This window comes from Chiloscyllium plagiosum, chromosome 2 (assembly GCF_004010195.1).
Source record: "Chiloscyllium plagiosum isolate BGI_BamShark_2017 chromosome 2, ASM401019v2, whole genome shotgun sequence".
NCBI lineage: Eukaryota > Metazoa > Chordata > Chondrichthyes > Orectolobiformes > Hemiscylliidae > Chiloscyllium > Chiloscyllium plagiosum.
This window is the reverse complement of record NC_057711.1, coordinates 37314286-37336530: the sequence shown is the minus strand read 5'-3', so window position 1 is coordinate 37336530 and position 22245 is coordinate 37314286. Positions and strand designations below refer to the sequence as shown.

General features: G+C 40.0%; 1 protein-coding gene across 1 annotated transcript in view; it reads right to left on the bottom strand.

The window, feature by feature from the left end:
- The window catches only part of znf366 (zinc finger protein 366), a 64568-nt gene extending 44273 nt beyond the window's left edge, over positions 1-20295 (bottom strand). The window contains exon 1 of the mRNA XM_043702768.1: positions 20184-20295. The gene's annotated coding sequence lies outside the window, so the exon portion shown is untranslated. The remainder of the gene's footprint in view (positions 1-20183) is intronic.
- Positions 20296-22245: the final 1950 nt, after the last annotated feature.

Genomic DNA, 22245 nt, shown 5'->3' with positions numbered 1-22245 from the left:
TCCACTACCGACGTCAGGCTCACTGGTCGATAGTTCCCTGGCTTGTCCTTACCACCCTTCTTAAACAGTGGCACCACGTTAGCCAATCTTCGGTCTTCTGGCACCTCACCTGTGACTATCGATGATACAAATATCTCAGCAATGGGTACAGCAATCACTTCCCTAGCTTCCCACAGAGTTCTCGGGTACACCTGATCAGGTCCTGGGGATTTATCCACTGTATGTGTTTCAAGACATCCAGCACTTCCTCCTCTATAATACGGACATTTTTCAATATGTCACTATCTATTTCCCTACATTCTATATCTTCCATTCCTTTTCCACAGTAAACACTGATGTAAAATACTCGTTTATTATCTCCCCCCATCTCCTGTGGCTCCACACAAAGGCTGCCTTGCTGATCTTGAGGGGCCCTATTCTCTCCCTAGATACCCTTTTATCCTTAATGTATTTGTAAAGACCCGTTGGATTCTCCTTAACTCTATTTGCTAAAGCTATCTCATGGCCCCTTTTTGCCCTCCTGATTTCCCTCTTAAGTATACTCCTATTGCCTTTATACTCTTCTAAGGATTCATTCGATCTATCTTGTCTATACCTGACATATGCTTCCTTCTTTTTCTTAACCAATTTCTTTCGTCATCCAGGCATTCTGTATACCTACCAGTCTTTCCTTTCACCCTAACAGGAATATACTCTCTCTGGATTCTCGTTATGTCATTCCTGAGGGCTTCCCATTTTCCAGCTGTTCCTTTCCCTGCAAAGGTAAAGCTTTCTGCTTTACCTTTGCCAAAGAAACAGCTTTCTGCCCCCAATCTGCTTCTGAAACCTCTTGCCTAATACAGTTAAAATTGACCTTCCTCCAATTTAGAACTTCAACTTTTAGATCTGATCTATCCTTTAAAACGAATAGAATTATGGTCGCTGGCCCCAAAATGATCCCCCACTGACACCTCAGTCACCTGCCCTGCCTTATTTTCCAAGAGTAGGTCAAGTTTTGCACCTTCTCTAGTAGGTACATCCACATATTGAATCAGAAAATTTTTCTGGACACACTTAACAAATTCCTCTCCATCTAAGCCCTTAACACTATGGCAGTCCCAGTCTATGTTTGGAAAGGTAAAATCCCCTACTATAATCACTCTATTATTCTACAGATAACTGAGATCTCCTTACAAATTGGTTCCTCAATTTCCCTCTGACTATTAGGGGCCAATAATACAATCCCAATAAGGAGATAATCCCTTTCTTATTTCTCAGTTCAACTCAAATAACTTCCCTGGATGTATTTTCGGGAATATCCTCCCTCAGCACAGCTGTAATGCCATCCCTTCACAAAAATGCCACTCCCCCTCCTCTCTTGCCTCCCTTTCTATCCTTCCTGTAGCATTTGTATCCTGGAACATTAAGCTGCCAGTCTTGTCCATCCCTGAGCCACGTTTCCATAATTGCTACAATGTCCCAGTCCCATGTCCCTAACCATGCCCTGAGTTCATCTGCCTTCCCTGTTAGGCCTCTTGCATTGAAATAAATTAATTTATCAGTCCTACCTTGTTCTCTGCCTTGTCCCTGCCTGCCCTGACTGTATGACTCGCTTCTTTTCCCAACTGTACTAGCCTCAGATTGATCTCTTTCCTCACTATCTCACTGGGAACCCTCCCCCCATCCCACCCATCACGCTCCACCACCACCACCACCCCCCACCTCCTCCCGAGTAGCTGTAGCAAATTTTCCTGCCAGTATTTTAGCCCCATTCCAATTCAGGTATAATCCGTCCTTCTTATACAGGTCACTTCTACCGCAGAACAGATTCCAATGATCCAAAAATGTGAATCCTTCTCCGATACACCAGATCCTCAGCCACACATTCATCTGCTCTGTCCTCCTATTCCTACCCTCACTAACTTACAGCACTGGGAGTAATCCAAATAATACTACTCTCGAGGATGTCCTTTTTAAATTCCTGCCTGACTCTCTATATTGTCCCTTCCGAATATCATCCTTTTCCCTTCCTATGACATTGGTTCCAATGTGTACAATGACCTCCTGCTGGCCCCTCTCTCCCTTAAGACCATTCTGCACCCTCGCTGAGACATCCTTGATCCTGGCACCAGGGAGGCAACACACCATTCTGATTTTTCACTGCTGGTCACAGAAACATCTGTCTGTGCCTCGGACTAGAGAGTCTCCTAACACAATTGATCTCTTGGAACCCAACGTAGACAGGGTGGATGTGAAGAAGTTGTTTCCCCTTGTGGGAGAGTCTGGGACTCAGAGATAGGGCTCATCTATTTAAAACATCAACAAGGAGGATTTTTTTCTCTCAGAGGCTACTATAAATGTGGAATACTTTACTGCATTGTATATGTTTGAATCATTATGCATATTTAAGGCTGAGACAGACAGATTTTTAATCAGTGAGCCATAATCTCATTGAATAGCAGAGCAGATTTGATGGGCTGAATAACCTTCTTCTGTTCCTGCATCTTATGGTCTCATAGTCTAAAGATTGTGGGTATGTATGTAATTTTTACCATATACTACAATGAGGTAAATTCATTGATGATAGTCTAAAGATTGTGGGTATGTATGTAATTTTTACCATATACTACAATGAGGTAAATTCATTGATGATAGTAACACACTCAAGCTTCCAGAAGAGTCATTGGTGACATTAATCATGAGTTGGAACAGTTAAAATGTTCCCCTCTCTCCTGGGGTGGGCATGAGAGGTGGGCTCTTGAGGAAGTGGTCACTGAAGGGAATTGGAGCAAGATTTATCCTGGATGAGATGAGTTAAGTGAAAGTTGATCAAATTCCACATAGCAATCAAGATTGAATCTTATTGTTTCTAAACACAGTGCAAAAAAAACCCATAATGTTAATTAAAAGCCACTTTGCTGATACTAAAAATGTTGTCTACAAATAAGCGATAATAAATGGATCTCTACAGGTATCTTAAACATACTTGAATAGAGTTCTGTTTTTCCGAGTTCAAGATTTGTATATCATTGTAGTATTGACTGCTTTGGCAGAATAGGCACCTTTATAATTTAGGTGAAGTTATTAGAAGAGCTAGAATCTCAAGTGTAATACCACTGTCGGTAGGGGCATCATCTTTGATTCTGACCCACTTATTGGGATTTGGGGGAGGACTATCAATCAATGAACCTGCTGTGAGATTTTCTAGACATCATCAAAGTGCTGGTAGGGGCAACAAGCTGGATTCATGAGTCACACTGTGGTTGGATTTAACAGTGGTACTTTGTGGGCTGTGGGTTTCACAAATCACAAGTGATTGTCATTCAAAGAGTCTCATGAAGGAAGTGGAAGAATAGCTGATTATGTCTTTGGGTGTTTTATAAGTGTAGTGGTGATGTACCCGAGACCATACTCTCTGTTCATTTCTCTACACCTCGTGACCACGTGCTTTTCTCTTTAGTTGTTCAGCGGCATCTCCCATTTTAAACTTTAATGTATAACATAATTACTGAAAAGAACCCATTCTGTTGCCTTCCCCATGTGTGCCTAAAGTTAACACCACTCCTCTTCTCAAAATATCCTCAGCGTTTGTTCCTCAAGATTCTAGCACTTCTGCCACTTCAGCCTAATATTTGCCAGTTTCACTGTTGGCCATAACTCTGAGCATGTCATTCTTAAAAGTGCTTAGGGTGGTTTTCAAAAGGGTAGGGATAATCATCCCCTAAAGACTCAGATGACTCTGCTACCCAGGGTTTGGAAGCATGCTTATAGATTAAAGTTCACATCACAATTTCCAAATGTTCTTTGTGATAATAAATACAATATTTTATATTCCATGTTTTGAGAAAATTACAAATTAGGGAGTATGAGAAATTAGGGTTTGTAGTGATTGTGGTAAGGTTAGCCAGCTGGACTGCATAGAATATGACTTTCCTGATTGGGTCTGTTAATCTGGTCCAGTCAGGGAGACTCAGCTGTCACATATAAAAAAATGAGACACTGACACTCTGGTGCCTGATTCTGTATAAGATAGTACTATAGTCAAGGTCTGTTCAGGTACAAATAAAAGATCACTTGGTGATGGGATACCAGTCACTGTGGGGTTAATTCAGAGGTCTTCACCACAGCTGAGAAATTAAAGAAGAAAGCTGGCAAAATTAGTAACTTTGAAAATGTCGGGATGGCACGGTGGTTCAGTGGTTAGCACTGTTGCCTTACAGCGCCAGGGAGCCAGGTTTGATTCCAACTTTAGGTGACTGTCTGTGTGGAGTTTGCATGTTCTCCCTGTGTCTGTGTGGGTTTCTTCCGAGTGCTCCGGTTTCTTCCCACTTTCCAAAGATGTGCAGGTCAGGTGAATTAGCCATGCTAAATTGCCCATAGTGTTAGGTGCATTAGTCAGAGGGAAATGGGTCTGGGTGAGTTACTCTTCAGAGGATCGGTGTGGACCTGTTGTGCCGAAGGGCCTACTTCCACACTGTAGGGAATCTAATCTAATCTCATGTCCTCCATCTTAAGATACATAAAGCAAGCAAAGTACATGCTTATGTCTGTTTTGCTAAGCTTATTTTTTTTCTTGAACAGGTCCTTAGATTGAAGCCAGAGGCTATAGCTTGTGACACACAACTCAAGCATGATTGACCAGAAGGCTCACCCTGCCATATACATATTGGAAGGATTTGCAGATTGCTAATAAGCAGGGGTATAATTTATGACCAATAGAAGGGCTTTTGTGGTAGTGTCCCTACCTCTAAGCCAGGAGTCCCAGATCCAAGTCCCACCTGCTTTAGAGGTGTATAATAACATCTCTGAATAGATTGATAAGAAAACATGTGCATGAGAGCAATAGATGTCAACGTGGAGTATTGAGACTGCTCCACCATTCAAAGACATTGTGACTGACCTGATAACCTTCAACTCCACATTTCTGCCTTTTCCCTATAATCCTTGATTCCCTTACAGAGTAAAAATCTGCCTATTTCAGCCTTGAATATTCTTAATGGCTCAGTTTCTAAAGCCCTCTGAAGTAAAATAAACTCCCACAGATTCACTACCAAATGAGAAAATAAATTCCTCCTCATCTCTCTTTTAAAAATGGGTGGCCCCTTTATTCTAAGATTATGCCGTCTGATCCTAAACTCTCCCACAATGGGAAACAATCTTTTAGAATTTCCCTATCAAGCTCCCTAAAAGTCTTATATGTTTCAATAGAATGTCAAGCTCCTAGGAGTGGTCATCCACAACAACCTTTCTTGGATTCTTCATGTGGACGCACTGGTTACAAAGGCCCAACAACGTCTCTTCTTCCTCAGGCAGCTGAGCAAATATGACATGACGGCGAATATCCTTGCCAACTTTCATAGGTGTGACATCGAGAGCATTCTATCTGGATGTATCACTACCTGGTATGGCAACTGTACCGTTCAAGCTCGGAGACAGTTACAGAGAGTGGTGAACTCAGCCCAGACAATCACAAAGGCCAACCTCCCATCTATAGAATCCATCAACCAGGCTCACTGTCAAGGAAAGGCTGGCAATGCTTTTCTACAACCTCTACCTTCGGGGAGAAGGTACAGAAGCGTGAACACACTCACCAGTCAGTTTCGAAACAGTTTCTACCCTACTGTTATTAGAATACTGAATGGACTCACAAACTCTTAACGTTCGCCTGTACCTGTGTTTTTGTTTTTGCCGCTGTTTACTTACCTATGCTACTTAACTATGTGATCTGCCTTTATTGTTTGCAAGTCAAAGCTTTTCAGTGTGCCTCGGTACACGTAACAATAAATTCAATTCAATTCAATTTAATAAGCCCATTTTTTTCTAAATGCCAATGAGTACAGGCCCATCCTACTCAATCTTTTCTCAAAAAAATTCCTCCATACTTGGAAGCCTGGCTGTGTTATGAATGCACTCTCCATAGCCATTCAGGCCTTGAATAGGACTCATATTCTGAGTTCCTGGTCGAGAGACAGGAATCATACCCACTGTGACACAAGACATCCCTAGTACAGTATTCAAGATTATAAGAGATGATGATAAGGTAAGAAAAAGAGAGATGCTGTCTCTTGTTTGATGAATCAGTGCCCAAGAAAGCATAAATGCAAGATAATCACAAAAACATTTAAAGGGAAAGATTAGAAAAGTACTGAGATGTGTGAAACTTTATAAAAATATCATAACACATCAATAATTGAACTACAGTAAGAAAAGTAAAGCTTTAAGGAGCATATAATGTAAATTCATCAAAATATTATTTTGTATTCATAAGTATATTTATATATGTACGAATAGATTTGAAATATGGAGCTGTTATTAGAACAGTACAGTATGAACTGGGCTACAGTCCATATCCCACAGATGAAAGGATAGTGAGTTTACTACTGTGCCTTCTGATCCAAACACACATGACTTTTTCTTTAGTGCTGCATTCTCATTGTGATGAATCCAGCTTTGACTTTCTTGTGTCCTCTCAGAAGAACCACGTCTGGATTTCACTGGGTCAGTTAAGGTGGAACTAAATAACTGAAATCTCATGGAGCTTGTAACCCTCTCCTGCTGAGGCAACTCCAACAGAGCGCAAGCAGTGCCTCTGAGAACAATATACATTTTCTGTTTTATGAAAACATTTCTCTGGATGTCATACTGGAATTATTGTGGACAACTGGTAAATTACAATGTAGAATTGTAGGGCCTTCAGAATAACATGGAACACTAGATTAGCCCCAGCTGGCGTTAAGCGCCCAATTCATCAGTATGGAAGCAAGGATTTTGAATAGAGTACAGAAGAAATGGATCCACAGATGAGGGATGACAGTTCCATGGCTAGACCGAAGAAGTAGAGGTTGTTCTGCTTAGAACTGAGATAGATAGAGAGGATTTGATAGTGATGTTTGAAATTGTAATGGCTTAAGTATAATAAGTAAATAGCTTTAATGGCTCAAGGATCACCAGCCAGAGATCACAGTGTGACAGTGGTTAACAAATAAACTAGAGTCACTGTAGGGGTGTATTACTTTACACAGCAGGTAGTGATAAACGAAAATATAATCCTGAACACGGTGATGGATACAAAGTCAGCAATAACTTCCAAACTAAACTGGATGATGGAAAAAAGCATTGGACGGATATGGGGAGGAATATTTGATCTTCGAAAGGACTGGTGCAGAATTGAGGAGCAGGGTAGCATCCCAATGTGCTTCCTGATTTTATGATTTTATAATTCTTATCAGTAATTAAAGGACACTTCATTAATGTAACAAATCAGCTTAAAAAAGTTTGGAATTTTTAATGAAATACCTAATGAGAAAGATAAGAACCGAATTAACAGCAGAAGCAAGACTACATTTGAAAAAGCTGATTCAGTTATTTGGGACAACTTTAGTAGATAAGATGCAAATGGCCTTATGTTTTGACAAGGTTTCACAGAAAAGATTATCAGAACAGTGTAAGTATACAGAAACTAGGGAGAGGGTGTGCAAGTTAAATTAAAAACTGGCTAAACGGGAAGAAAGGAAGACACTGAATCAGACTTGCAGACATCTCTCAGGTGGTAGGAAGTGGGTAGTGACTTCCCACAGAGTTCTTTTCTGGCACCACTTCAGTCCACTGTGATCAACAACCATTTGGATATTTTAGGCAATAAAGAAGGCAACATAGGAAATAATCTTCAGTGGCTTCATTAATGACTCTCCCTCCATTATAAGGTATGAGGTTCACTGACGATTACACAATGTTCAGCATCATTGACAACTCCTCAGATACTGAAGCAGTCTGTGTCTGTACACAGTAAGATCTGAACAACATCCAGCCCTTGGCTGTGAAGTGGAAAACAGCATATGCCCTACACAAGTGGCAGGCAATGGCCGCAAGTAATCAGGAAAGTTAAATGAACAGCAAAAAAAATTAAGAAAGTTGATAGAATGTTATCATTTATTGCAAGGAGAGTTAAGCACAAAAGTGAGGAAGTTATGCTTCAGTTATACAGGACACTTGTAAATAGGTGGGATGGCAAGTGGTGAGGATGCCACAAAGAGTCTGGAGAAAGATATACATCGGTTAAAGGAATGGGTAAAAACCTGGTAGATGAAATATAAAGTGGGAAAATGTGATGTTATGCATTTTGTTGGGAAGAATGGGGGGTGAATAATATTGAAATGCAGAAGACTGCAGAAAGGAGTCTGTTCTCTGTGCTGAGTGGGATTTGGGAGTCCTTGTGCGTAATTTACACAAGTCTGGCGTGCAAGTTCAGCAGGTTAACAGGGAAAGGCAAATGGAATGGTGGCCTTTATTTCAAAGGGGATGGAGTATAAAAGTAGGGAAATCTTGCTAAATCTATACAAGGCACTAGTTAGACTACACCTCGACTACTTTGAACAATTTTGATGCCCTTATTTAAGGAAAGATATCCCGGTATTGTGGGCAGATCAGAGAAGGTTATTCATTAGGTTAATCCTGGATACTGAGGGACTTTTCTTTAGAGCATAAGCTGGGTCTTTATTCATTGGAGTTGAGAGCAATGAGAGGTGATCTTATTGAAACATAATTGATTCTTAGGGGACTTGATATGGGTAGATATGGAGAAGTTGTCTCCTCTGGTGGGACAGTTTAGGACCAGAGGGCATAGTTCCAGAGTAGGAAGTCACCCAGTTAGGACCCAAATGAGGAGAAATTTCCTCTCTCAGTGTGTAGTAAATCTGTGGAATTCTTTACCATAGCAGGCTGTGGAGGCTGGGTTGTCAAGGCTAAGACAGACAGATTTTGAATCAGTAAGAGAATTGAGGATTATGAGGAAAAAGTAGAAACGTCAGTTGGGGATCTTCTGTCCCCAGGTGTCACAAATCTTTGTCCTGAATCTTGTCCTGAAATGTGGGTGGAATCAGAGCCTTTCAACATTTCAGAGGCGAAGGTTGGATATGGAAGGGCTGGAAGGTTATCAAGGATAAGCAGGAATGAGCACTTGAGGTTACAATCATATCAGGATGATCTTATTAAATAGCGCAGCCAGTGGCTAAATGACAAATTCCTGCTCCATTTTTATATATCCGTATCTCCAACGAGAGAATCTAACCATCTTCCCTTGACATTCATTAGCATAACCATCACTGAATGCTCCACTATCAAAATCCTGGGGGCTTTACCATTGACCAGAAACAGAACTGCACCAGAGTTATAAATATCTGATGGCAAGAACAACTCCAAGGCTAGGAACCCAGCAATGACTAATTTATCTGCTGTCTTCCAAATGCCTGTCCACTATCTACAATGCACAAGTCTGAAACATGACAGAGTACTCTATAACTACCTGGATGAGTGCAGCTCCAATAATAATTAAGAAGTTTGATATCATTCAGGATAAAGCAACACATTCACATCTTCAATATTAACTCCTCCCTACCCACCATCAGTATACAGTATCAGTAGTGTGTACCATCTGCAAAATGTAATGTAGCAACTCACCAAAGATCCTTCAATAGCATCTTCCAAACCTGTGAGCCCCTGTCACCTTGGAACAGCAGATGTGTGGAAACATCAGCACCTGCAAGTTCCCTCCAAGCCACATACCATCCTGACTTGGAACTATAGTTTTGGTCAATTGGTCAAAATCCTGTAACACCTTGTTAACAGCACTGTGGCTGGACCTGCCCCTATAGACTAGATCTGGTCCATAATGTCCATATCCTGTGAATGAATAAAAGAAAATCTGATCTCAGCTGGGCTCCATAAAAGCTGACATCATCTGGCTTCATTGTCTTGTTTACTTCTCCTGTTAACAAATTGCACAATGTCATTGACAATGAAACAATTATTTTCTGACATTGTGTTGCTGATGGTATCTCTCACTGCTGACAGCCTGAATTAGAGTCTCAAGTTAGTGCAATATGTGCCATTGGAAACATCAAAATTACCCAATTTATATTGTGTGCTATCGTCAGGCAAGTCTGCGCAATGATAACACATCAAAACATTTTCCATAATTCTAGATCTAGGTAATCAATCCTCACACCTAATGTAGAATGTTTTCCAGTAAACAGACTGGTGGAACAGAATGCAGTAAGAAAGGGGGTATTCTAGGAAAGTGATAATCCATACTTAAGAACATAAGAAATAGGAGTGGAAATAAGGCCATTTAGCCCATCGAGTCCACTCCGCCATTCAATCATATCTGATGGGCACTTCAACGCCACTTACCCATATCCCTTAATTCCTTGCGAGATTAAGAATTTATCAATCTCTGCCTTGAAGACATTTAACATTCTGGCCTCCACTGCACTCCATGGCAATGAATTCCACAGGCCCACCATTCTTTGGCTGAAGAAATGTCTCCCCATTTCTGTTCTAAATTGACCCCCTCTAATTCTAAGGCTGTGCCCAGGGGTCCTAGTATCCCAGCCTGACGGAAACAATTTCCCAGCATACATACTTTCGAAGCCATGAATGATCTTGTAAGTTTCTATTAGATCTCCCCTCAACATTCTAAACTCTAATGAATACAATCCCAGGATCCTTAGCTGTTCATTGTACGTTAGTCCTACGATTCCAGGATCATCCATGTGAATCTCCACTGGACACGCTCCAGTGCCAGTATGTCCTTCCTGAGGTGTGGGGCCCAATACTGAATACAGTATTCTAAATGGGGCCTAACTAGAGCTTTATAAAGTCTCATAGCACATCACTGCTTTTACATGCCAACCCTCTTGAGATAAGTGAATACATTACATTTGCTTTCCTAACCAAGGACTCAACCTGCAAGTCAACCTTTAGAGAATCTTGTACTAGCAGTTTTGGATCCCCTTGTATTTTGGGTTTATGAATTTTCTCACTGTTTAGAAAATAGTCCATGCCTGTGTTCTTTTTTCCATGCTAGGTTTTGATGCTAGGTTTACTGACAATGTGAAATGTCTTTTCATTCCTGATCATTATCAAGTTTGATTTTAAAGTCTTTTTCTGGATAAAAGAATTTACAAGATAGAAAAAGTCCCTGAGTGGGTGTTACTGGTGCCAAAAAGCTGCCACTAGTTTTTAAGAACTATTACAGAGATTGTAGCTCCTCACAGCTTTTGTCCATCACCTTTAACTACTGACATAATATTAGCAGCATTTTGTACGAATGAAATAAAGAAAATATGACAAGCTTTTAACATGGCAAAAAGAAAAGTAATTAATTGAAACAAAACAGAAATTGCTGTAGAAACAGAGTAGGTCTGACAGCTACTGTGGAGCGAGAAACAGTTTTAAAATTTTGGCTCCAGTGAACCTTCTTCAGAACTGATTGTAGCTCGGAAAATGTTGGTATATATGCTGAAGCCAGGTGGGGTGGGAAGGGGTTGGGGTGGGGGTGAGGCCAGCAATAAACAATAGGCAGAGATAAAGCTCAGAGAGAGATAATAGCAGTTGGGCAGACAAAGGAATGGATAATGATGAGCTAGGGAGAAAGTAAAGCTGATAATATTGGACCATTAGTGGGTGAAAATGGATTGGCTATGATGAAAATAGAGTCAAGAGTGTGGTGCTGGAAAAGCACAACAGGTCAGGCAGCATCCAAGGATCAGGAAAATCGACATTAACCCTTTATCAGGCCCATACGGTGAGCGGGCCAGAGTGTAGGGGGTGGGAAAAGAACATGGAAGGAATGTTCAGGCTCTAAAATTATTGAATTTGATTATGAATCCTGAAAACTGCAGGGTTCTCAAGCAGAAAATTAGGTGTTGTTCTTCCAGCTTATGCTGAACTTTACTGGAGCACTGTAGCAGGCTCGAGACGGAGATGTTGGCCAGGGAACAGGGTGGTGTGTTGAATTGGCAAATATCAGGGAAGCTTGGGGTCATTTTTGCAGACAGAGTGTAGGTGTCCCACAAAGTGGTCACCTAGTCTCCACTTCATCTCCACAATGTAGAGGAGACCACATTGTGAGCAATGAATAGAACAAACTAGATTGAATGAAATGCAGATAAATCACTGCATTTCACACCTGAGAGGTGTGCCTGGGCCTTGAATAGTGAGGAAGAAGGAAGTAAATGGGCAGATGTTACACCTTTTGTGATTGCATAGGAGGGTACCATGGGGGTATGAGGAGAGGTTGGGAGTGGACCAAGGTGTTATGGAGGGAACATCCTTGTAGAAGGCTGACAAAGGAGAGGAGAGGAATGTGTGACTGGTGGTGGTATCCCTCTGGACGTGGTGGAAATGCCGACTTAAGATCCTTAATTGTTTGTCGCTTTGATTAACTCCACAATAGTTAATGCTATAAACTGTCAGGTTTCATTTCTGTGAATATTACACTTCAAGAATCTTAACATCAAATTTACTGATTGGTATAAATTCAGGCTGGAAAACCAAATGTATACATTCCTCATTCCAAGTTGCTAGACATATTCTGGGGACTAGTTCTAAGTGTATGAATGGATAAAGCATACCTTACAACATTGATCAGTGCAGTTTTGTGAGAACATTGGAACACCCTTGCACTGGAGTTCCAAGTTTCAAAAACTGAGCATAATGCTGGACAAAACGCCTGTCACTTTGCAGATGAAGCAAAGTTGTTTTGCAAACGTGCAACCATTCACACAGCGGACTTAGCAATGCTGAAGCCATGTCCAGATGCATGCTCTCCCCACACAAGTTTCTACCTATACTGTATACCTTCACTCAAGCACTCTTTCAAACCAATTGTCATTCTTGATAATGAATTTGAACAAAGTTATCTGTTAGTTTGTATTCAACCTTTATTGACCCAGGAATGTCAAACTGACAATGCCTTCTTAGTCTCGCACCAAGAATGTAGCTCTTTCTTTCACTGATATTTTAATGCTTTCCACACTGCTTCAATGTCTCCCTCCTCTTTCACTTCTGCTTTTCTAATGCTCTCCTCCTTCATTTGTTGTTCTATCCACCAACACATTCAATTTCCCCTCCAAGCCACTCACCATCTGACTTAAAAATGTGTCACCATTCCTTCAGTGTCTTTGGGTAAAAATCCTGGAACTCCTTCTTTAACAGCATTGTGGATGCACTAATGCCAAATTGATATCAGTACTTCATGAAGGTGGCTCACCACTCCCTTTCTCAAGAACAGCTAGGAGTGGGCAAAAAATGCTGGCCCAGCAAGCGATGCCCTCACACATGAGTGAATTTTTAAAAATCTCTTTCCCTGTATTTCTATTTCTTCTTTTCTCCACCACTTCTGTTTTTCATTCTGCCACGACTTCTTCCTTTCACCTCCCTCACTGTTGCATTCCTCTTCTTCCTTACTCTCATCCTGCTATCTTTTCTTCAATTCCATAATGATCTCTTTTCTTCCACTTCTATTTCCAAATCTCTATTTCAGTTTCATTTTTCTGCTGTCTCATTTATCTTTCTGTCAGTCCCTTCGTTCATTTGTATCTTTCTCACATTCCCCTAACTTATATTCCTATGATGTTAACCATTGCCAGACCAGCTGAGTTTCTTCAGCATTCTCTGTGTTAGTTTTAGTCTTTCTCACAAATCTTCTCTGCCATTCAATGAGATATTGGCTGCTCTGTGACATAACTCCATATATCCATCTTTGCTCCTTTTCCTTTATGATACAAGTTTTCTCAGAATGAGTCTAATGGCAATTGTCTCAATAAAAGCAGAGAAAAAAAGAAGAGAGTAGCAATCGATAAAATTGTCAATTATAGTTAATGGCAGATACTAAAAACTGTAATTGGAATTCAGAGCTTGTAGCAATAACCAATATAATTGAATGGATCTGCAGATATGACTGTTTAAATGGTACCATCTTAGTTCAATTTCCAAAAGATGTAAATTTATGGGATGACTTTATGATTAGCGTTGGTAGTCACAAGCAAGGATTTCTGATGAAAGGTCATTGATCTAAAATATTACCAGAACTGATGTGCCTTTCAAACACATCTGTTTTTATTTCAGACTTCCAGCATCTGCCATATTACACTTTCATGTTGTTGTTATTGTTTAATACTTTGTAACTACCTCATGCCAGAAGCATTCAAATGCTGTACTGTATCACCTGTTAAGAAGGATATTCAAGACTTTGACAAAGGGACAGTGAAGAAGTGGTGAAAAATTTCCAAATCAGAATGGTATTTCCAAATCAGACTTGATGGTGATGAGGTTTCATTCAGTTTGCTCTCCTTATCATTCTAGATAGTGGACTTCATACATTTGAAAGAAGTCTTGGGTGAGTTGCTGCAATGCATCTTATTTATAATATATAATGTTGCCACTGTTCATCTGTGCTAGAGAGAGTGAATGGGAATAAATAAGGGAAAAAAGTGGATGTGGAACATTTGGATTTTGAGAAAGCTTTTGATAAAGACCACATAGAAGGCTAGTGAGCAAAGTTAAAGCACAAGTAATTGGGGGTAATATGTTGACATGACTGAAAATTGTTTAGTAGACAGGAAATAGTGAATAGGAATAAATGATCATTGTTCACAGTGGAAGGCAGTGACAGGTGGAGTACTACAGTGATCAGTGCTTAGCCCCAGCTATTCACGATATATATTAATGATTTAAATGATGAAAATAAATATAATACTTTCAGGTTTGCTGATGACATAAAACTCTGTAAGAGTGTGAGTGGTGAGAAGAAAGTAAGTAGGCTTTAAGATATTTTAGTTGAATAAGTTGCAAATACAGTACAAAGTAGATAAGTGGAAAGTTACCTACTCAGATAGGAAAAAAACAGAATGGAACGCTATTGTTTAAATTTGGAAATGTTGATGTACAACATGGCATCTGGGTGCCCTTGTGCTCCAGTCACTGAAAGTAGATGCAGCAAGTAGTTCAGGAAGAAAATGGAATAATGACCTATTTTGCAAGGGGGTTTGAGTCCTGAAGCAAGGATGTCATACAAAGCTTTGTGAAACCACGCCTGGAATATTGTGCGTTGTTTGGTCTCCTTATCCAAGAAAATACACTCCCCATAGAGACAGTACAGTGAATAGTCAACAGATTGATTCTCGGGATGACAGGATTGTGGTATGAGGCAAGATTAGATCAACTAGACCTACATTCACTGGAGTTTATAAGGATGACAGGTGATCTCATTGAAAAATATAAGATTCTGATATTCTTTGGCTGGACAGATTGATGCGGGGATGATGTTTCCTAAATGTGGTGGATTTAGAACATGAGGTCATGGTCTCAGGATATGGGGTACGACAACTAGGTCTGAGATGACGTGACATTTCTTCACTCAGAATGTGATGAATCTATGGAACTTTGGAGGAGAAATCACTCAATGTATTTAAGAAAGAAATACATTTCTATGCATTATAAGTGTTGAAGGGTATGGGAAGGCAGCAGGAGTATGGTGATGAGTTAGAAGATCATCCATGATCATATTGAATGGCGGAACAGGCTTGATGGGCCGAATTAACTAATTCTGCTTCTGTTTTCTATGTTTCTATACTTGCAGTGGCAAGTGGGGTGCCAATCAAGTCAGCTGCTTTGAGTGGGTGGCATCACATTTCTGCACTGTTATTGGAGCTGCACTCAAATGGGGTGTCTTCCATCACATTCCTGACTTGTGTCGTGTAAATAGTTGGCAGGTGGAAAGTGAGGAGACGGGTTTTTCACCAGAGACTTCCCAGTCTCTGACCTCTTGTAACCATAGTAATTATGTGGCTGGTCCTGTTTGTCTTCTTGAGTTTTTAGGTGTTGAGAGTGTGTTGCTGGAAAAGCACAGCAGGTCAGGCAGCATTCAAGAGCAGGAAAATTGACGCCCTGGGGTTTTCCAGCAACTCAGTCTCAACTCTGATCTCCAGCATCTGCAGACCTCACTGTCTCCTAGTTGATTTCTTCCTGAGTTTTTATTCAATATAGCACCACAGAATCCCTTTATTTTGCTAAACCAGAGAAATGTTAAATCTCAAACAGTTCTTTCTACATTTTCAGCATGAGCTCATTAACCTTCAACATTACTATTTATGAAGAATGAATACACAAACATTTTTTAAAAAACTTTTTTTTTTGTCTTTCGACTCCACCATCACACCAGTGGTACCACATTACTCCATTTTATGATTATTTTATCAGTATGGCTTTTTTCCGAGTCACTCATGGAATATTAGTGCAACTGAATACAACACTTTATTGTATTTTGCAAATTAATCTCAAACCCAGTTCTATATAATATCTTCATGGTAATGCATCCACTGCTTTGCCCACTCTCAGATTGTCAAAGAACTACAAATGCTGGAAAGATCAGAATCAGAATCAGCAGGAGTAGTAGGGGAAGATAGTCACCACTGTGAATGACCTATTGGCCCCTGTTGTGTCACCATAGTCTTACCAACCCATAGAGATTGCTCTCATTTTGAACGAAGCAATTGGTGGTGATTTAACCTGAGGGCTACCAGACCTCAAGCGAGGGAAAAGGATAGTCCTTCATGGTAACATCAAACTGTTGATGGGAATTGAACCCACAATGTTGGCATCACATTACTCTGTAAACCAACAATCCAGCCAATGAGCTAAACCAATTCCTGCAGGAATGATATACTTTAGCTTTATATCTATATGGATCTTAATATGCTGCAAAATATTTCATGGCCAGAAAGTTATTTTTGACAACCAATTTGCCCATGGAAAGTTACCATGAGATCACCTCTCATTCTCCTAAACTCCAGTGAATGTAGGCCTGGTCAACCCGATCTCTCCTCATATCACAATCCTGCCATCTCTGGAATCAATCTGGCGAAACTTTTGGTTCAAAGATAAAAATTAGCCATCTTGTGCAGATGTGCCATCAAAATGCCTCAGGAGTGAGACCTTATTTTATTTTTTTCATCCAAAAGGCAGCACCATCAACAGTGTAGAACCACATTACATAGTGTCACAGAATCAGAAAATTGTTATGGCACAGAAGGAGGCTATTTAGCCCATTGTGCCTGCACCTTCTGGGAGTTAATGGGAGTTGACCCTGCACCTGTTAATGGGAGTTGACCCTGTACCTTCTGATTTCAAAGAAAGAGAACTATCGGTAAACTATAAATGCAGTTTGAAGTAAAAAGCATAAGTATTAGAAATGTAAATGAGAAAGTGAAAATAAACAAGATTGGCAAAGAATTTGGTTGCACCAAAAACATTTACTTATCCTTTCCCTTTATAGATGTTGTTGAGTGTGTGGTACTGGAAAAGCACAACCGGTCAGGCAGCATCCGAAAAGCAGGAGGATCAGCGTTTTGGACATAAGCCCTTCTCATGAATGAGGTAAAAACAATGACTGCAGATGCTGGAAATCAGATTCTGGATTAGAGTGGTGCTGGAAAAGCACAGCAGTTCAGACAGCATCCGAGGAGCAGGAAAATCAATGTTTCGGGCAAAAGCCCTTCATCAGGAATACAGGCAGAGTGCCTGAAGGGTGGCGAGATAATGAGGCTTGTGAGCTTGTGAAGGGCTTATGCCCAAAACGTCGATTCTCCTGCTCCTCGGATGCTTCCTGACCTGCTGTGCTTTTCCAGCACCACACTCTCGACTTTGATCTCCAGCATCTGCAGTCCTCACTTTCTCCTCCTTTATAGATGCTGGCCAATGTGTTGTGCATTTAGTTCTTCGACAGCTCTGGTCTTGGAGTTTGGGTGCCTCAGTTGCCTGGAAACTAAAATGCTGTGAAGAGCAAGTCCAACATTATTGGCCTGAGGATCCAAAACAAGGAGCCTTGAATCATGGCAGGCCATTTCAGACTGAGATGAAGAGAGCTTTCTTTACTCAGAGGGTGATTAACATTCTCTATCACAGAACGTTATGGAGGCAAAATCATTGAATGTACTGACGAAAGAAATAGACTGATTAACAGATGTTAAAAGTATCCAGGGGTATCGGGACAGTATGGGAATATAGTGTTGAGGGAGAGGTTCTGAAATGTTCATATTAACTGGCAGAGTAAACAGAATGGCCTACTACTGTTTCTGTTTTCTACAATTTTTATTTCATGTAGACATATTGATATATTCATTGTTAACATAGTGCAATGTCAACCCATTCATTTCAACAAGCAATAGAATTTTCTCAGTCTGAGTTAGCTTTGGATTCAGGTCCCAGATGTGAAGGGACGGTATGCTGTCCCACTAGACCACTCAATCCTCTCGCAGGACATAAGTCAGTGGAAGTGTGTGTAGAACATAAGAAGTTAATTATATTTGCTATTGAGAAATGGTAATCGTCTTTTCCCATCATACAAATACAAAGTAAGAACAGAAGAAACAGGAGCAGGAATGGCAAAAGTGAGGACTGCAGATGCTGGAGATCAGAGTCTAGATTAGAGTGGTGCTAGAAAAGCACAGCAGGTCAGGCAGCATCCAAGGAGCAGGAAAATCAACGTTTCGGGCAAAAGCCTTAATGAAGGGCTTTTGCCCGAAACGTCGATTTTCCTGCTCCTCGGATGCTGCCTGACCTGCTGTGCTTTTCCAGCACCACTCTAATCAGGAGCAGGAATAGGCCATTCAGAAACCTGCTGTGCCATTCAATAAGATCATGGCTGATCGGATTATGGTTGTATCTCCATTTTCCAGTTATTACCAGTGCAGAACTTAAAAAGCAAAGTAAAGAACTTACATTGATAGAGCACCTGATCATATCTCAGAAAATCATTTTGGAAGTGCTTCACATGAATGCTGCACTCAGGGATGTCATTCTATTAATATTCTTTATCAAAGCAGAGTGACTGACTACACCTTAATTAGATTTATTGTACAAAACCTATTTCAATACTTGTCTTGATGTCATGCAGGATCCCCTGTGGAAATTTATGAACTAACTCCTCAAAGTGTTGGAATTGTTGACCGTAAGTAGTTCAGTGGAAATCTGTGAAAGATTTGTAATAGATTGCTGAAATACAGAAGTGAAAACGAACAAGCAGGTTTAAACATGATATACTTCACTGACAAAGGGGCAGGATAGTGTTTTTGTTGTTGCAGATTTTTTTATTTCTCCCTGGGAATTTACCTTTAAGCCCAGATAGAAGATTTGATGCTTCCCGTTTTTAATACTTTTAGTTTCAGTTTGTCCTTCTGCATTTAAGCATGACTATCCCACCAAATAAACCTTTCTGGTATGATCTTGAAGAATATCCATATTACAACAATTTTGTGTGTGTCCATGTGTGTGTGAGAGAAAGAAATATTTAGCTTAAAATACTATTTTCTTTTGCAAAGTGTTGCCTAATGCAATTAGTTTAGTACCTGCAGCTGGAGGAAGACAGTTTTATTTTACACAATAAAGACATGCTTGGCTTCATAGCCTATTACCTGACACAAGTCACCAAATTAATTCTTGATAATTTTTTAACTTTGATTGAAAAAATTCCACAATTTGCTAAGCTATTAAAAGTTAAAAAAACGGTTGAAATATGTTTTTTTAACCCCCTTGAGCTTAAACATTGAGAATTCTTAATGCTATTTTTACTCAGTGCAGTACAATGTATTTGCTCTGTATAATGTGCAAATTTCAATCTGATTTCATGTTTCCTACATACCACAGTGTGTCAATATTGTGTAACCCTCTGTCGTGTTGTCTTCTGTAGCACCAACCCCAAAAGCAGGCAAATCTGATCATTCTCAATCTTTTAAGTATATTTATCAATTTGAATGTTAGTCTATTAAAACTATAATAGAGCAAATGCTCACAAATAAAATTTAATAACATTATCCTGGTTATGCATATTTGAATGCTTAACCAATGTAACACATCAGTAGAACCTGTAAACGTTGTTTCTTGGGTGAACATTTTGATTGTATACAAATTATTCAGCTGGCCAAGCATTACCATCAGCACTATTTCCTTTTTTAAACATATGAAAAATATTGTTTTGAAGAACTAACTTAAAACTCTGTAACTGAATGGGAAGGGAGGCTCTGCTGAAAGTTTGATTGTTTGTACATTTTGAACTAAACTTGCTTTCAGCACAAAGATACAGAAAGAACTGGATATCTCTGACTGGTCACCAGCACTTGCGTTCATAATGACTTCCTATTTCTTTAATTCTAAAAATATAGTATTTTTACAACCATAGAATTACCAGTGAAGAAACTCAACTAAACCAGCAGACAGCTTTGTAGCATTGTGTAAATCCTACATGATACTATATATTCATAATTAATTACATTTGTTCATGAATTAGATTTAAAATCTTAAGAATATTACCTTTCAGTCAATTTAAGTGTCAAAAGCTCAAAATTACAATACTCAGTGCTACTTACCAGTGAGTATCTTTAATGTCTACAGAGCACAGAATTGTCTACCTGCTCTTCACAGCCTCCACACAGAGATTTAATTAAAAGAAGGAACTTATTCTGCCACTGTTTGAAGCTACCCAAGAAGGAGAACAGGAACAAAATTACTCGTTCTTTTTTTTACAGATGAGTACCTTCGGAAAAAAAAGGAAGGAAGGGAGGGGAGAGGAAGCCTACAGCCCTTTGACTTCCTGCAAAAAAATAAGGAAACTCCAGATAGTCATCTTTCTCTGAGAAAAAAAAGATTCATATGGAAACAACAAAAAAGGAAATTAGATAGAGGTTTGAACCTTCATTCCCAGCCTAGAATGGGGCACTGCTTGCTTGCTAGGGTGTGTTATTTTTATAGAAAGATAAGTATTCAAGCACAAACTACCAAATACTAGTAGTAGAACAGAAACCATTTTGCAATTCCTTTCATACATCATTAAATGTACGCATTAATGACAAACTCAATTTTGTATCTCTCACTTCAAGTGAATAATAACATTTGAATGTAATAATATACATGAGGAATATTGGTGCACAAATAAAATAATATGCCTCATTTTAAGCTCCAAGGACATGAAAGCAGGAGTAAGCTATTCCAGCCCTTGAGTCTGCTATGCCATTCAATAGTACCATGGCTAATCTGATCAAGACTGTCCACTACAGCATTGTAGATCAAAAATCTGTCTCATTCAGCCATATTCAATGGTCTCGTATATTCAATGGTCTAGTATCCACTAATCTCTGGGGTAGAGAATATTAATTAATCTCTGAGAGAAGTAATTCCTCTTTAGCTCCAGTAAATGGGAGAATCCTTATTCTCCTATTTGTGCCCTCTAGTACTCGATTTCCTGGCAAAGGAGACACATCCTGTCAAGCCCGTCAGAATCTGAAATGTTTCAATACAGTATGTACATGTACAATATTTCTAATGAGTACAGGCTGAACCTGCATAACCATAAGACAATTTATTCATTCTGGAATGATCCTAGGATGAAATTTGACTGAATTTGTCAATTTCAGGGAGTTTTGTGGAGAGTTTCTCTCTGTTTTCTCAGACATTTCTCCCATTATTTGTGCATCACTTTTCTATGGTGCACTGCTTGCACTGTCATGTACTCACCATGAGTGGAGGTACTTACCACAGCCAAGATCTTCTGGGATTCCTGGTATTGGTGCTATGTTTAAAATGGAGCTATGCACCAGGTCACCACTGTCAGTCAGGAGGTACCCTTCATGGTTGCTATGTGAAGAATTGCCCCAGAGATGGCTGAGAAAGGAAAGTTGGCCCCTTGCTTCACCCAATGGGGTTCTGGACATCCTGGTGAAGAGTTTTTAAAATTCATTTGTGCATTGCTGGCTGGGCCAAAATGTTGACCAGATCAGTTCCAGAGTTGACTTATGAAGAAAGATTGAGCAGTTTGGAAAGGCTGCAGAAGGACTTAGACAGGCCTGGAGAGTATACAAAGAAGTGGCAGATGGAATATAATGTTGGAAAGTGTGAGGTTATGCACTTTGGTAGAAAACCTAGAGGCATAGACTATTTTCTAAACAGAGAAAGGCTTCAGGTACCTGAAGTATAAAGGGTCTCAGGAGTCCGAGTTTAGGATTCTCTTAAGTTTAATATACAGGTTCAATTGGCAGATAGGCAAATACAATGTCAGCATTCATTTTGAGAGGGCTCGCATTTGGAATATTTTCAGCAGCTTTGAGCCCCATTTCTAAAGAGGAATGTGCTAGCATTGAGGGACAAAGAACAAATAACAAAGAACAAAGAAAATTTACAGCACAGGCACAGGCCCTTCGGCCCTCCAAGCCTGAGCTGATCCAAATGTACTGTCTAAACCTGTCAGTCAATTCCTAAGCACTTGTATCCCTCTGCTCCCCACCTACTCATGCATCTGTCCAGATGCATCTTAAATGAATCTACCATGCCTGCCTCTACCACTTCTCTGCTAGCAATGCGTTCCAGACACCCACCACCCTCTGTGTGAAGTACTTGCCGTGTATCCCCCTTAAACTTTCCACCTCTCACCTTGAA